This window comes from Etheostoma cragini, chromosome 21, assembly GCF_013103735.1.
Source record: "Etheostoma cragini isolate CJK2018 chromosome 21, CSU_Ecrag_1.0, whole genome shotgun sequence".
NCBI classification, from domain to species: domain Eukaryota; kingdom Metazoa; phylum Chordata; class Actinopteri; order Perciformes; family Percidae; genus Etheostoma; species Etheostoma cragini.
Window position 1 is genome coordinate 12,469,717 of NC_048427.1, and position 16,129 is coordinate 12,485,845.

Here is a 16,129-nt window from a genome sequence, read left to right on the forward strand (position 1 = left end):
CAGTCTTGTGATGGGGAGACAGTAGCCAGGTGGCTAATTGAGCTGTTCCCAAGGCAGCCTGTGACAGCGTGCCAGTGTGCCAAGGTGTTGGGGTTTCCCAGGGCTCAGTAATAGATCATTTTAGTCGCCGTAAAGCGTGTCCAATTGCCCTGCCCCCCTGGCACAGAGCGGGCACGCTGCACTGGACGCACAGGACGGAGTGGTCACATTTATCCCAGTGGAAAGATGTTAGGTCGAGCAAGCCTCTTGATAATCGTTTGTATTTGTGAATTTTGTGCTTGCTGAATATAACAAGATGGAGAAAATATCTGCATTTTTTGGACTACTTGCAAGTTTAAGTCCAAAGGCTTCACTGTAACTCAAGTAAGCACACAAATGACACTTTGTTGGTAGCGATACTGTGCTCCAATGCAATACTTTCTCAGTCAGTTGTGTGCTGTTTGTGCTTGCTACAGGGCCAGTAAATGTATGCTTTCTTTTGATGGTATATATGAAGGTTGCTTGCTTGCTAAACTTGCATAGATCAAGGAAATGAAGGTCTGCTGCACATCCTGCAGAGACAAAGTGTCTGCCAGAAGGTAAATACTGGGCAACACAAGCTTTGTCTTGAATTGGCTGAATATTCACATACACTACATACAGTATATAGTCACACTTTTATTGGACTATTGGCTGAACTGCCATAAGAGTTATATTACTACACGACTTTGGTGATCCCCTGACATTTCCTCTGTCAGTACAGGGGGCCATTTATGATTTTGAGCAAACTGTCTTGACAACTTTTGGAAGGATTATTGTCAAATTTGGTACGGATATCCACGTTTCCATCAGAATTAAATAAAACGTCATACGATCACTCGTTACCATCATCACAGTCAAAATTTGACAAATCTGTCAAATTCCCATCAGCGTTACTTTGTGCTAAGCGCCAATTAACAAATGTTAGCATGCTGGCTGATAGCATGTAAATAAGAACACAGTGATTGTGTGATTGGCTGTACTGAAACACGCAATGAGTAATCGACAGGAAAGCAGTAGGTGTTGGGAAATTAACACGTTACACGGAAATACACCTTGTCTTTGAGGGCTTATCTATGCATCATATTTTATTTTAAAAATTATTTAAAAGTGTGTCTTTGAAAATGTCCATTTGTAGTGGTGGACAATGCCTACTTGTTGTGGATGGAAGAAGAAATGCCTTTTTATTTATTTTCATGGATTAGTGGAGACTCTTAAAGCGCTTATAATACGCTCATTTTCAGGTTCATAATTGTATTTGGAGGTTGTACTAAAATAAGTTTACATGGTTTCATTTTCAAAAAACACCATATTTCTGTTGTTTGTACTGCACATTGGTGCAGATCCTCTTTTCACCCTGTGTATTTGGGTCTCTGTTTTAGCTACAGAGTAAGACATTTCACTTCTATACTATTGTTTGTTTGTTTTATTTGGATCCCGATTAACTTCAACATGCACTAAAAGCTATTCTTCTTGGGGTCCTACAATCTTTCCTTTGACAATAGGCCTACTCATTATGACATTTCATTACACACACATACATACATACATTTGAAAATACAAATCATAAGTAAATCTATCTTTGTTGGGAGTTGCACATGCGCAGTAGCTAGGTAAGACCACAGCAGCTAGATAACTCTTTCTCCAAATTTGGTCCGTACAAGGCAGGATGAGCTGGGAGACTTCTTCTAAATGACGGCGCACGTGGAATACCTGCAGAACAGGGACATGTAAGTAGTTCTTTTGTAGATTATGGTGAACTAGTGTGTGTTGTAACAGTGTTTTGCCACTGAAAGCGAGCTAGCATGCTAGCGCTAGCATGCTACGGTTAGCCTCCTTGTCTCGGCCAGTGACGTAGAAAGCCGTGGCGATTTTGAACAGCTAACCCGGAGACAGAAGGCAGAGGACATTCAGAAACCTGTACCTCACTCAAAACAGCATGGATAGTTTTTTTCAAAGTTTGTATCTGTGTGGAAGCACCAGAGACACAAAATAACACCCCAAAGCCTAGAAAAAAGTGTTTTTTTCACAATATGCGCATGTCAATGCTACTCGTACTTCTCCTGAATTCTTCCAGAATTGCATTAAAAAATGAAAAAAAGTCAACACAATCACTAGAAGCTGCGTCTACATGCATGACAAATGCTAGTACAAGTAGAAACAGACACTGGAATCATTCATACATCAAAACTGTAATTTCCTGCGTAATTTCTGTGTGTGCATGATACTTTTTGAATCTTTTTTTGTGGAGTGATGGGGTAGACAGTAGGGAGATTCACTGGCTGTGAGGGATTAGTTTCAGGACAGTAAACGTGACGGGGACACCCCTATTCCCCAAACCAAAATTGCCTCTTTTGAAATGGTTGAGCTAATGCACCCCTCCCCTCCCCCACCCCATCCTCCATCCCCCCTTTCCTCTTCATGTTTCCTGTTGAGTTGGCTAGACTCCTTTGACAGATTTACAACTCCGGGGTCAAAGTTTTCCGAAAGCAGCAGATAAATCTTACACCCCCCCTCCCCCTCCGCCCCATTCCATGCTTTTCCTTCACCTGATAAAAAGACACACACTCTGGTGTGTAGGCAGCGCTGCCCCCACTGCCTACACACCAGCCCCCGCCTACCCTCACCCTCACATCCTTTCATGTGTAATTTGCCTCTTTTAATAGAAAAAAAGAAAGTCTCTCTGTGCACCTATATGTGTGTGTGTGTGTGTGTGTATGAACATGTGTATGAGGACTCCTGAAAATGCCAATGTTACCTGCAGTTTTTTAAGAAAAAGAATGTAGGACATTGTTCTGTAACTATGAAGGCAGGCTCGTTATGTTCCATCTAATCTTCATTTTTATTTATTTTATGGGGGGGGGGGGGGTCTGGTGATCACCCTCCTGCACCTTCTTTTCCCTCCATCGGATTTTTATGTTTTGGTCCCAGTGTGATACTCACTCTGCTTTTGTCTCCTCTCCTCCCCCAGTAAGATAAGAGGAGCAAGAGCAGGCTTCATTCCAGCAGCATGCGATCATTTGTACTCCCGCCCCCCTCTTTCTCTGTCTCTCTCTCTCTCTAACTCTATTCCTCTCTCATCCCACCCACTGTAACATTCATTTCTCTTCATTCGCCTGTCTTTTATTGCCATGTCTGTGACAAACATCTTCAGCTTGACCTGGGCAGACTTATGGAGAAATGGAGAGAAGTCTTGAAGGGAAATCTCACAACACACACAGGCCTTGAGGCCATGTCTCTGCAGCTCCCTTTTCTCCCACTCCTTTTGCTCTCTCTATCTGCTCTGATCTTTGTTCCAGGGTGGAAGGCATGATGATCAGTATTCACAAGCTCCAGCCAAGACACATAAAACTATTTTTTTCTCCTTTTTTTTTAATCCAGTTATTCTAATAAAATCTTCAAATGACTTTTACTAGTGTTTGTCATTTGGCATGTTAGGATGTCTAACTGCTCCTCTCTCTTTCCATCCCTCTTTTGAGAGGGCCGATGCTGTGATGAATGAAGAAATGGAGGAAATGCGAGTTAAACTTATAATATAATACCTCTCAAGACTCTGAATAAACAGAAATTAGATGAACGATGATGAATGCAGAGGCGTATGAGGATGAATGACCTTGCTTATGTAATGGGAAATAAATTAATTTTAAAGGTAAGCATGCCCTTCCCAGAGTAAAGGCTCAATGACATTACAGCATTTGTATTATAAGTAGTAATAATAACAAAGTGGACTGCGTTGGTACAGAATAACAAGCTGGATGCAGCATTTTTTTTGCCTGGGCTCCTCAACCTTGTGAATCAGCATTGATTTCTCTTAGATCTTACTTTACAGTAATATAATATTCTTTACAGCCTGCAACAACAAACATTCCCCAATATGCACACACATTCTCCGCATGGTGTTGGATCAATGGACATGATTGATTTGATGGCGGGCTGGCAGCCAGTCCTGATCAATGTTAGCTTGACTGATGGCCGCGGACCGTACATCACTGTCATTTACAATGTGTGTTGAAATGAGTGTGAGGGAGTCTTCTATCACTTCCATCAAGTTTGACAGATGGGAGTGTGTTTCTCATTGCATCATATTATAAATGGCCTCCGTTTTCTTCAGCCTATGCATTTGGATGCAAGTTTAGCCTGAGGCAGAACAGGTTGAAATTTATATTGTTAAAGTCAGTTTAAAACACATTTTATATGTTTTTATTAGCAGACAGGACAGACAGGAAAAAGTGTGTGTGTGTGTGTGTGTGTGTGTTGGTGGGGGGTTGGGGATATGCTATGCAGCAAAGATCCCTGGATCACTATCTGGATCACAATCTCCTTTATGGTTGATAAACACCCTCTAATCTTTGGGCTTGTGAAACTCTTTCGAAAAGAGACCAGTTTCCTTTCTGTAAAGTCATCAATTTAAAGACAAGTTTTTATTTACCAGACATCAGATGTGTGTGATAACAACATAAACTGAATAAAATTACCTTCCCATACAACTTATCGCAGAACTAACCATGTGGTTAATGTTGTGAATTCAAACTCCTTGGTTTGGTTTAGAAAAAGATCATAATTTGGGTTAAAATAAGTAATTTTGTTATGCAACTTCAGTTACGTACATAAACCAAGTACTTTACAAGTATTTTTGGTTTTACACAGAACATAGGTCCCTTAACTTTCATTAGAAACAAAGTCACAGAACCAAATGTAACCTGGGACGAAATATGTCTCCCTGGAAACGTAATTGAGAATGTCTTTTGGTTGTATGGGAACGTCATTCTTAGAAGAAAGGGCTGCATGACACACTGATTCAACAAATTACAGCTAAACCCATGTGAGTCAACTCAGTCAGAAGAAAGACTGATGATGTTGGAACAGATAATCTGAAGAGTGTAAACACACACTCTCATTGCTACCACACCCTGTCCACAGGTCATCCTGTTTCGCAAATTGCACACACACTCACACACACACACAGACACACACACACACACACACGCTATCAGCAGGGAAGCGCATCAAATATTACAAAACATCACATGCCTTCTGAAACACTCCACGCGCTGCAGCGTTTCACTTTGTCAAGCATTGACCTTGAGTATTTAAGAGGCCCCTTGGTGGAGGTTTCACCCCCCAGTGCTCTTCACACGTCAGTGCCGTGGGAATGAGTGATATGATAGCAAGAGAGGGAGAGAACAGAGTGACAACCACAGGAAGGTTAAAACACAAAAAAAAGGAGAGGAAAAGGAGGTAAAGAGGTGGAGGGGTGGAGATGTACCATCTGACTCTCTCCAGGGAAATCTTATCACAGAGTAGTGGGGGGAGGTTGCTTTCCACCGGAGCGAAAGATTGAGATGAACACGTCGGAGGTAGGGAGGCTTTAGGGGATTACCAAATGAACAAACCTGTCCTCACCTTAACTCGCTGTCTTGTCCTCGTCTGTCCCGTCATCCTCTCTTGCCAACTGGACATGCTCTCTATATCTGGCTTAAGTCCCCACGTAACCTCTCTGGAGTTTTTATGGTCAGCTTGTCTTTTCACAAGACCTGTTATTGGATTACAGTTCGCTTCAAAGACTCTTTCTTTCTCTCATGTTCTGCCCTTCCTCTCTCCATTACCGTCTGCGCTGCTCATTTCTCTTTCCCTCTGAACCACTCTTCCATACTTCCTTTTTCTCCCGTTTGTTTCAAGTGTCTCTTTAATTGTTCTTGTCCTGCATGGATGTGGTAAGGATGGACGGAGAAGCAAAAATGACAGAGGGAAAGAGAACTGTGTAGTCGTTGGGTCTGTTTTGGTTGGAATTCTTTTTGGCTCTGCACACCGTGTGTCACTCCACTTGGCCTATGTCGGCCATATTATCAAGCGACAGGCTGGGTTTCCACTTCAACAAGCCTGTGTCCTTAAAACAGGGCACAAGAGAGGATGTGAGAGGCAGACAGAGAGGGACGGATATAAAGGGATGGGAAAAGAGGGGGATATCAAAAAATAATAACATGAGTAGATAGAGAGGTGGTAGGTCAGGGGATGACGAAATAGAGGATCAAATACCAAACAACTAATGATATCCAGCCTCTAAAAGTGCCGCCTTCATTGGCTCACCTCCTTCCACCAGCAGCACAGAGGTCGGCGGTTCTATGAGAGATCTGTGACCTTTGAGAGCAAACTTTGAGGTTAACTTTGCACGATTTGTTTGGCTGCTCGGCTGTGTTGGTGGCAAGAGAGTCAGATTAGAAAGAGAGGGAGAGAGACAGAGAGCATGGACTGTATTCCTGAATCTAGGCCAGTCACTGTCTAGAAATGTGGACTCATGTTCCCGTTTCCATCCATTCCACAGAGGAGCTTGCCTGCCTGCCGCCTGACTGCCTGCCCAGCCGGTTCACTGTCCCCTTTGCTGCCTTCACTGTCCTTGTCGTTTCCTGCTAATCTGTTGTATGATATGATTGCGGTGTTGAAACGATTATTCAACTAAATATTAATCGATAAGAAATTCGATCATCATTTAATTATTTAAAAGATATCGCTGGTGTTGGCTGGTGATAAGCTGTCAAAAAGCAGCAACGTTGCTGCACTGGGTGACATGTCACTCCATTAGCATGAAGGAAGGACTGGGGTTTATTCCGTCCCACATACACTGTCCTGCTGCCGTAAATACTAACGCACAAGATATGTATTAATCCCAAATAGTCCCGGACAAATGCACAACTTACTCCTGTTTGAGTGGCATTTTCTATAACTGAGAATAACTGAGCATTTAAAAAAAAACTTTTTGTGACCTGTAGTTAAAGAGTTATTTTACTCTGCTGCATTCTGTTGGGTTCATTCCGTTGTTACATCTTTTCTTATCTAGCTGTGGGGTCAGATAAAACAACAGGCTTACAAAAACAGTACATACAGTTATTATCTGTGCTCAATTCCTGCTTCTGTGTTTTTACCTATACCGACTTCTAGAGGGCTTCAACCCCTGGCACAGACACAATAACACAACATGTAACCTTTACAGTATAATATAAGGTAATCTAATGCAAAGTCTTTCTCCTTCTCTGACAAAAAACATTTGTTTTGTAAGTTAGAAGAGACAAAAGATATTGACACATAGAAAGATAAAAGATTGCCAACACTCTATCGACTAGTAGATCAAAAGGTGGGGACCTTTGGGTGGTGTGGCCTCCCTCCTTCAGAACCCCAGCTGCTGCTACCAAGCCGCTCATCTATTTGAGTAGAGTAAAGTTGGCTTGCAGAGGGATCAGCATGAGTAGGGGGAGGGGCACCAACATAAAAGTCTTCCATCCTCATCTGCCAGGCTACCTATGCCTTTGCTCTGCCGGGCCTGCCAGGCCATTAGCATCATGTAGCAACTGGCACAAATCCAACCAGGACAGTACAACCTTAATCTGTGCCCGTCACTGAGTCCGGAACACATCTGGCTATCTCCAGATGCAACGGTGCTGCCTGCCTCTGCTGCTTCTGTGTGCCTTGTGGTGGGCGAAACAACCACTGACTGTTTTTACAGCCTTCTCCTAACATCACTATAGGTTAACACTTATTTAACTGCACTTCCTAATCAGCTCTGGGATCACGAGTGGCTCAGATTGGTTGTGGTTTAACATGGACACACGGCCCTGCTCCACCCTGATGACACTTTCTCCTCTCACTGGAGAAGTCTTGTTATTAAAAAGGTGGGACTTTGCTCTGCAGAGCCGAAGAACGTTTCATAAGACACCTTTGGTTTATTTTCCTGCCAACGTAGAACAAATTTCCATCAATCAATTAACCACAGGGCTGGTAACCTCAGTGAGTAGACCACTTTCAAGGACTTTTATCGTGTCAATCAAACTATTAGGAAATTAACTAACCACACAGGGAGTGCTTCTTTAGAAGCTATTTTAGATTTTAAACAGCCACAGGCCACAGTGGAGTCCTGCCAGGTACTCATATAGATATGTCAGTGTGATTGACATTTCTATATCTACATCTATATCTATCATATCTAGAACTTGTTCCGTAAAAGGAAAAATTATGATCATGAGGTATTTCCTTTGTATATTTATGTAGCATTATGTGGTGTGTGTTTTCTATTTTTTATCATTAAACACATCTATGTATTGGATACTGAAAAAGTGTAGTAGCTGTAGACAATAAAAAAGAAAAAGCAAAGTTGGTGTTATTGTGAATGAACTCAGGGGCATTTGTAGTAGTAGTAGTAGTAGTAGTATTAGTAGTAGTAGTAGTAGTAGTAGTAATGAGCGTGACATGAAAGGATAACTCCCAAAAGTGTAGAGTTTAAATGTGCTGAAATAGTAAACGTGTTTTTTACTTGCTGTTATGCAAGATTACCATCGTAGTGCTGCGGATCTCTTAACTATCCTTTCTGGTTGTTTTTTTTGCTTTTTCTTGCAGAGAGATCAAGGGAAGGAGTTTTCCATCTCTGCCTCATTTGAATCAGATCAGCAGCAGGTTACAGCAGATCACAGGGAGACATTCGGGGATTGTGGTCACTGCTCGCTGCCTGCCTTTGTCAGTCTCTCTGCAGCTATTTGTAGTTCTGGGAGAAGCAGCGGGAGTCACAGATGAGCAGCATCTGATCGCCTCTGATCATCATATGTGGGTATCATTTCCCATTTGCGTGCCTGCATGCGATGACTCATAGTGACAGTGAGTCAGCGTGCCTACATAGAGAATGAAACTAGTGGATGTATTAATATAATGCCTAAATATCTAATATCCGCTTTATAGCTTCAGAACTATATCTTCAATGATTATTTGATAATATATAATCATCAAACTGAACATTGTTTTCTATTGAGGAAAGAGTTATTTCTCGATGGAGGACGTTGAAAGTAGGTGGTCTGATTAAAAAAAACACTCCTTTGATCTCAAAAACACAATGTTCTCAAGAAAACAGAGTAATATTTTGCTCATCACTACGAAAGTCCGGTTTCTTTGATTTGTTACATTGATTTATCACCTTTATTTAATGAATTGAACTTTATGTGTCATTTAAACTGTGTATGACTGCTCATGCAGAGAGTCATCAAGGGCACAGTGTGATGGTGACTTACACAGGAAACCCAAAAGAGATAGAGCAGCAGAATTCGGGTGGTGATAAAAGTCTCAACCTCAAACTTCCGTTGCCAAGCTCATGTTGTTTTTCTCTTTCACAAAGAGAGACGTATTTGATGCCCAGATGGGGCCTCTTGCTTTTTAAACTGGAACCCCTTCTGTACGGCAGTGTTTAAAAAAATAAAAATCCCCTTTATTTACTCTCCAGCGGAGTTTACTTTCTACTCGCCCCCCTCCGAGACAGTCTCCTGCTCAGCCATGCATTATGCCCCAAAATCCTCATCACTCCCAGGTTTTCCTCCGTTGTTTCCCCTGTTTTTGTCACAGCATGACATAGTAATCAATAAGCAATTAAAATAAGGCAACATGGCACAGGGCAATGCTTTCTTAGTCCCACCAAAGCCTTTACAGGGATATGGTGCAAGGATGAGACCACTGGTGTGTGTTTGAGGCTATACAGTCACATTGTCTGACACGCAGCAACCATGAACAATAAAAACACAGCTCAGAGGTTACCTACACATAAGCCCATTTTATAAAATCTAACTGCACTGCTTTTAGATTTTGTAACCGCTGTTACGGATATGGGAGTGGTTATTTTTAATTGACATTTCTGTGGTATTTGCCATTTTCCTAACATTTGAAGAAGTTGACTATGCAAGTTCCATGAATAACATTTAAAGCTCTAGCTCCCAATCAGTCTTAAAGGAAAGGAAGACAAGCCGGCTCAAGGTCAGACGATATTCGGCAGTAATCTTAACCAGGAAGAGATTTTGAAACCACCCATCCTGTGCAAAGAAATAGCTGCTGCTGGTTTATGAGGAATTCACACGCAGCGGCTGAACCAGTCGCACTGTGATGTTTTACATCATCTAACAGAGTTGCATTACATGACTGTGACCACTCAGCCTCAGTTACAGCCATGTTTACTGTTACTGTAACATACACACAGACCTCACGAGCATATTGAGTATGTCACTTGGCGGTTTATAATGTGCTGTCTGTGGGGTGGCGGGAGTAAGATGTGTTAATGGAGTGGGTTCTTACTCTCTATGCACCTTGTATGTGTCTGTGTGCATGTGGGCGTGTGTGTGTGTGTGTGTGTGTGTGGGCTGTTTTATCACAATGCTGACACCTCATTCTATTGTCTTTTTGACCCTGATAGACAGGCAGCCGGGGCAGATGTCTCCCATCAGCCGTGTCCAGTGCGCTCCCCCAACACCTCTGATATGACAGACCTGCCTTCCTGGATGGCTGTTGGGAGAGGCATTTGTGTGTGTGTGTGTGTGTGTGTGTGTGTGTGTGTGTGTGTGTGTTTTGCTTCTCTGCGTTAAAGTAAGTAACAGTAACTCACTGTGTCCATGTGTGTGGTACAAGCCAGGAAAAAGTATAAGCATGGCATTTTTTGCATTGATGCAAGGGATGAAAAAGAGAAAGAAAAAAAAAATCAACACTGTTGAAGTCCAGAAACTTCCACATCTCCCCCTTTCATCCTCCTCTCCTCCTTTCTCTTAACACTCTGCTTTTTTACAGGCTGCCATTTCCACTAAATTAGTGCCCAGGGTTTTAATTGCAGTTTATGAAGCTGATTTATTGGCGCGAGAGTCTGTGTTTGTGTGATCTGGCATTTAGCGAGGCAGGCCAGTCCTCTCCAAGCCTCCCTGCGGTTTATGCATTTCTTTTTTTTTCTTCTTTTTTTTTCTCTTTCCCCCTTCTTTTCTTTTTAACACCAGAATGTTGCTGGGCTTAACCGTACATGCTGCTGTTTTTATAGAGAATTAGCACTTGTCTACCCAGCGCTGGCTGTGTGGCTCCACACTCCACAAGTGTTGTCTTTAAATCAGCACTCCCCTTTAAAGCTGCCCTGGCACGTGCCAAGAACCAAACATTTAGCATGCAGAAGCTAGCATTTCTTCAAAGAGCATTAAGAAACGAATTGTGAATGATACACAATAAATGTAGTATATCTTTTATGGTTGTTATACACGCAGTAGGTTAAACAGCAGATATTATTACCCATGAATATCTCACTTTGGGTAAATTTCTCTTTCCGTTCCCCTTTCTTTCTCTCTTCCCTCCACATCATCCCCTCCGTGGCATTCCTGCGACACCCTGGAGGCTAATTAAGCCTTAATTACATTTGTTGGAATTGATTTGTGATTTAGTCTTTCCTCTGTTGTTCCAGCTCATTGGCCCCCGTAGAAATGTCATTAATGCACCATTATTTTCACGGGCGGTCTAATTAAAGGGACATACTCTCTAGGTTTCCTCAGATGAGATGCTGGGAAGGAGAACATGTTGGCAAAAGGCACCCCGATGATCTAACGTGGAAGATGTAGTGGTGGTGGTGGTGGTGGTGGGTGGAGGGGGCGGGGGGGTGGGGGGTGGGGGGGGGTGGGGGGGGGGGGGGGGGGGGGGGGGGGGGGGGGGGGGGGGGGGGGGGGGGGGGGGGGGGGGGGGGGGGGGGGGGGGGGGGGGGGGGGGGGGGGGGGGGTAACATAACCTTCTGTATTGTATAAGGTGCTGTGCAGCACAGAGGATGTCAGGTATTCAGTTTGCGAAGTGTGTCTCATTCATGGTGCGTGATGTGATATCAGCCCAAGACATGAGTTTGTTTGGCTTAGATGCCTGAGTTAAGTGATTTTATTGGCTCTTCCAGCCCAAAGGAATAGAACATTTTTTTAGGAAACATGCTACTTGTCTTCAAAGTTCGGAACACCTCTAAAGGTCCTGACACACTAACCCAACAAACAACCGTTGGACAGAGTGACTAGTATCTCAAAATCTGACAAAAATCTTTGAAACTGGCCTTTGTGGATCTGAAACGAAGACAAATTTCGCAACTGCATGGCCTATTTCTCGCTTAAAATGTTTTCAGAAACACTTTTGGTGAACTATTTTAGTAAAATATGAGATCGTATTCTGAACATTGATGAACCATGACAGCTTGGCTTTGAATTTCCGGAGAAACCAGACCCGCTTGACGCATTCGTCCATCAGCTGCCCTTGGCAGTTGGCATCGCTTTGATGTGTTCCAAAGCACTTTTATTGGCCACTCTGGGAGGCAGTCAGTCTGACGTTGGGTTGGTGTGTCAGTGCTGTAAAGCTCAGTAATTAGCATGTTGTATTTAGTTTGTTTAAACCTCACAGAAATAGCAATGTTAAAACAGGAAGTGACAGGCTGAAACTATTTCTTGGTGACCAGCAGCTGGGTACAATGACTTCAAGAAGCAGAATTTCACCTCCTCTACGCAATGGCAAGAACAAAAGATATCTGATGGGAAGGAGTGGAAATCAAAGGTACACAAATGTTACCCTATCGCACTTTTAGCCTCATCTCCTCTGGATGTTATCCCAGGCCTAAAAACATGTTCTGTCTTCATGGCTGACTTAAGTAACAGAGGCTGCAGGCTGCTTGCAACACAGCACAGCTAAGGAAGCAAATACACACTTGATTTATTTTCAAAAATAAAAAGCAGAATTAGGAGTTGGCAGTTGTTTGTGCTTCTTTTAAAAAGCCGGTCTTTCCTTAGGGATGTTTGTGGGAGGGAGACAAAAAAAGGGAGAGGGGGGGTTTGCGGTGCATTCACATGTGGAAGCTCAAAGCAGTAACAATCTTTCTCAGCCTGCTCTGGCCTCATATGGCCTATGGTATCCTGTGCCTCACAGCACAATACTGTTTATTCTATCTTTCTTTCACTGTGACTGCTCCTCTACTTTTTTTGCTTGCTCACTAAGTCACTGCCAGAGTGACTGCCTGCCACTCTCCTCTGCCCTCAATTTTACTGCAATTCTATCAGTTGTCTGCTTTGACTGTCATGATTGTGTACAATGGTACTCAGTCCAACATGCTGGCTGGCAGGCTGATGGGCGTGTTGGACAACTGCTTCACAGTTGGCTAGGCTGGAGAGAGAGGGGGAAGTATAGAGGGAAGGAAAGAGAGAGAGAGAAAGAAGGAAAGAGAAAAAGGTGGAGGCAGGGAACAGTAGAGCTGAAGATAGAGAGGGAGAACAGGGAATGGGGTCACTTGAGTTTGTTACTCATAGGATATCAAGCGGTTCACTCTTTCCACCCCGTTTAGTAGTTTGGCTCTTCTGTTACCTCCCTCCCTATCTCATCAAAACCGCCATCTTTGGGAGTGTAGCAACAACAATGTCCTTCATAAAACGATCCAGCAAGACCCATTTTGAGTCCTGGCTTAATCGTACCATGTAAACCACGATGATGAAGTTCAAGTGAAGCATTAAGTAAGTTTAAGTCTCTGTTTTCTTTTAAATGGCATTTACAAAATTCAGCAGGCTATATTAAATGCCTGGAGATGCGTTGCTTTTGAATTGATACATGATTAATGTAATGCTTTGTCAAAGGTTGCTTTGCAGGGGCAAAAAAAGCCCCAAAAAGTCAGTTGAGTAACGCAGAGAGATGTTAACAATGTCGAGAGTATGAATTGTCCCCAATAACTGTGTTTTTCTTAAATTTACCAGGTCTCTGCGATTGCTGAGTCATCTGGAAAAAGCAGCGCTCTCGCATTCTTTATTCTTGGGTAACGCAGCATAAAAGAACTTCCATTTTTAGTTTTACACCAAATTACATTAAGCCACAGTTCAGTAAGCCCTAAAGCTTTGAAAGTAACAAAAATTGACAGAGATGGATACAAGTTTTTTGATAGTGACTGAGACTTTCTCTCGGCAAGGCCTCCTTTATACCACCTCCCTGCCGCTGAGCGGGAAAAGAATGGGTTAAACCTGTCTGTGGCCCACATCTGGGAATCATTTGAAACATTCCACAAGGCTTACCACATGTTTTCAGATGGACTAAATCCTGCGAAAGGCTCGGCTGTCAGAGGTTTGAAAAATCATCTTTTTTTTTCTCGCCAGGAGGGGAAAAATTGAGAAAGAGAAAATTAAACTGTTTAATGGGTTTACTCTCTTGCAGGTGAGATTAAGCAGGGATGTGGGTGGGTTTGCAGGGCTGTCCCTGTGTGTGGCAGCGCCGTGCCGGTGGTGGTAGTGTGTGTGGAAATATCTGTCCTCTTGCATGTTGGTGGCATGTTATTTGAATGTGTTCTGAGTGAAAGCTGTTTCTTAACAGCCAGTTGCAGTTCAAAGAAGGCTTTGGGGCTTGTCTAACTATTTCCATGCGGCCGATACAATCTCATCTGAACTCGCTTTCCTCCCCCTCACTCATTTTTTCTTCATTCTTTACAACCTAACGCCATGATGTGAACCAATGAGAAAGCAATGTTACTTTTCAGCACGCCTGTCCAGACACACTTAAAAACACAGGTGGCACATTCAGCTACTGGCAGGCTAGCTTCTTTTAAACGTTTAAGTGGTGCGATATCATCATGTTATTGTGATATTTTCAGAAAGGATCTTTTATTAAGCCTGATTGTCTGAACTTCAGCATTGCCATGAAGTGCTTTCTATGGTGGCTGCTTGACAGTTTCACCATTACACTCTACTGTGGATGACAAGCTAATAAAGGGGAGTGGCAGAGTGATGAATGGTTGGCTGCTTGGATTTCCAAATAAATATGTGGTTTTAGGAGAGCAGCATCAATGCTGGACCAATTAAAAGCCAAAGGACTGTGGATGGTGATTGACCAGCGAGCTGAGGCACTTTTATGGTTCTCTCTCTTACACCAGGGCTCAGATCTTCATGTATACCCGAGAAAGGCTGGTAGAAGCATTGATCAGGCTGGCTAATGTTACCACACTTAAATAGTGTAGCCTCACAGTGGACAGTCAATAGGCACCCAGCGTTTAAACTTAGCACCTGTCAAGGGGCTCACCAGGTGCCTTGTAAAATGAAACATGAGATAGATGCTCCATGTTATGGTTTTGATAGTAGGGACTCACAGGTTTTAGGCAGCTCTGTGTCTTTGTGATTTAGCACCCCTGCCTACAGTTCAGAGTGTACTTAACTTATACACTACTGTCGTGAATATATGGACATCTGTACATGTGCATTTGTTATAATTACATTACTTATAATCAACAACTGTCTTCTCTTAGGTGTCCTTGCCTCTGTCATGATGTCCATAGCAGCTGCTGAACCCGCTATCGTCGTCAGCTCATCTGGCTTCGCTTCTGGCACAACGGTGCTCCCTGTCAGCATTCTTCCCTGCCACACCGGTCCTGAAGTCTTCCTCCTCTCAATGGTCCAAAGCTCCTGTGCTAACGTTATAAACAACAACACTCCCCCCCCGGTGCTTTGAGCTCCCAGTCCTGGCAGCACGGCTAACTAAGCTAGCTAGCTTACAACATAGCAGTTAGCGTTTAGCATAACTTTAGCAACACGTAAAGCTTTCTGTCCATCAGGAAACTCCATAAATCAATTGAGGCAGAGCAGCCGGAGGATTTTAGAGGGAAACCAGAAAACATTTTCCTACATAAAACATAATCCAGTTTTTCCAAAATCGGTGGTAGTGCCTTAAAACGTTACACTTCTCTGTAAATGTTTTCCCCCCTGCCCAGAGGAGGGATGATGGAGGCACCATTCTTCCTATCCCAAGTACAAAATGCACACAAAAAATACATATTGGAGATGTAGTATTTGAAAGATATAGACAGCTTATAGACCAAAAGGATGTTGAGTTGGCTAATTTCCTCCTGGACAGGTAAGCATTAGCTTCAGGCTAAATTATCACAATTACAAGGGACAGGCATTATATGTCATTTCAATTTTGCAATTGAAATTACATAAAATTCCAACTTCATTTGTGAATTCACATTGAATTATAGAGCTAGAGTACCCAAGTTGGTTACACCCAAAAACGAATTGAGACAGCTAGTAAAGTGATCTTGTCTGGTCCTACCTAACATGCTAACCCTGCTAACGTTATTGGAGGACCAGGCAAGCTGTTTACAACGTTCCTGTTCAGCGGCCGTAGCCGAAAACAGTGAGTTCTTTTAAGCCAAAAGAATGCGGTTGTAAATTTGGAAGAGAGGACAATGAATATACAGTGTGTTTAGCAATTGTTGCCATAATTGTAAGCCAATAAAGAGTGTTCAGTTGCTTGGAGAGGACGGCTAGCTAGTGTTTTGTTTAACGCTTCCTAC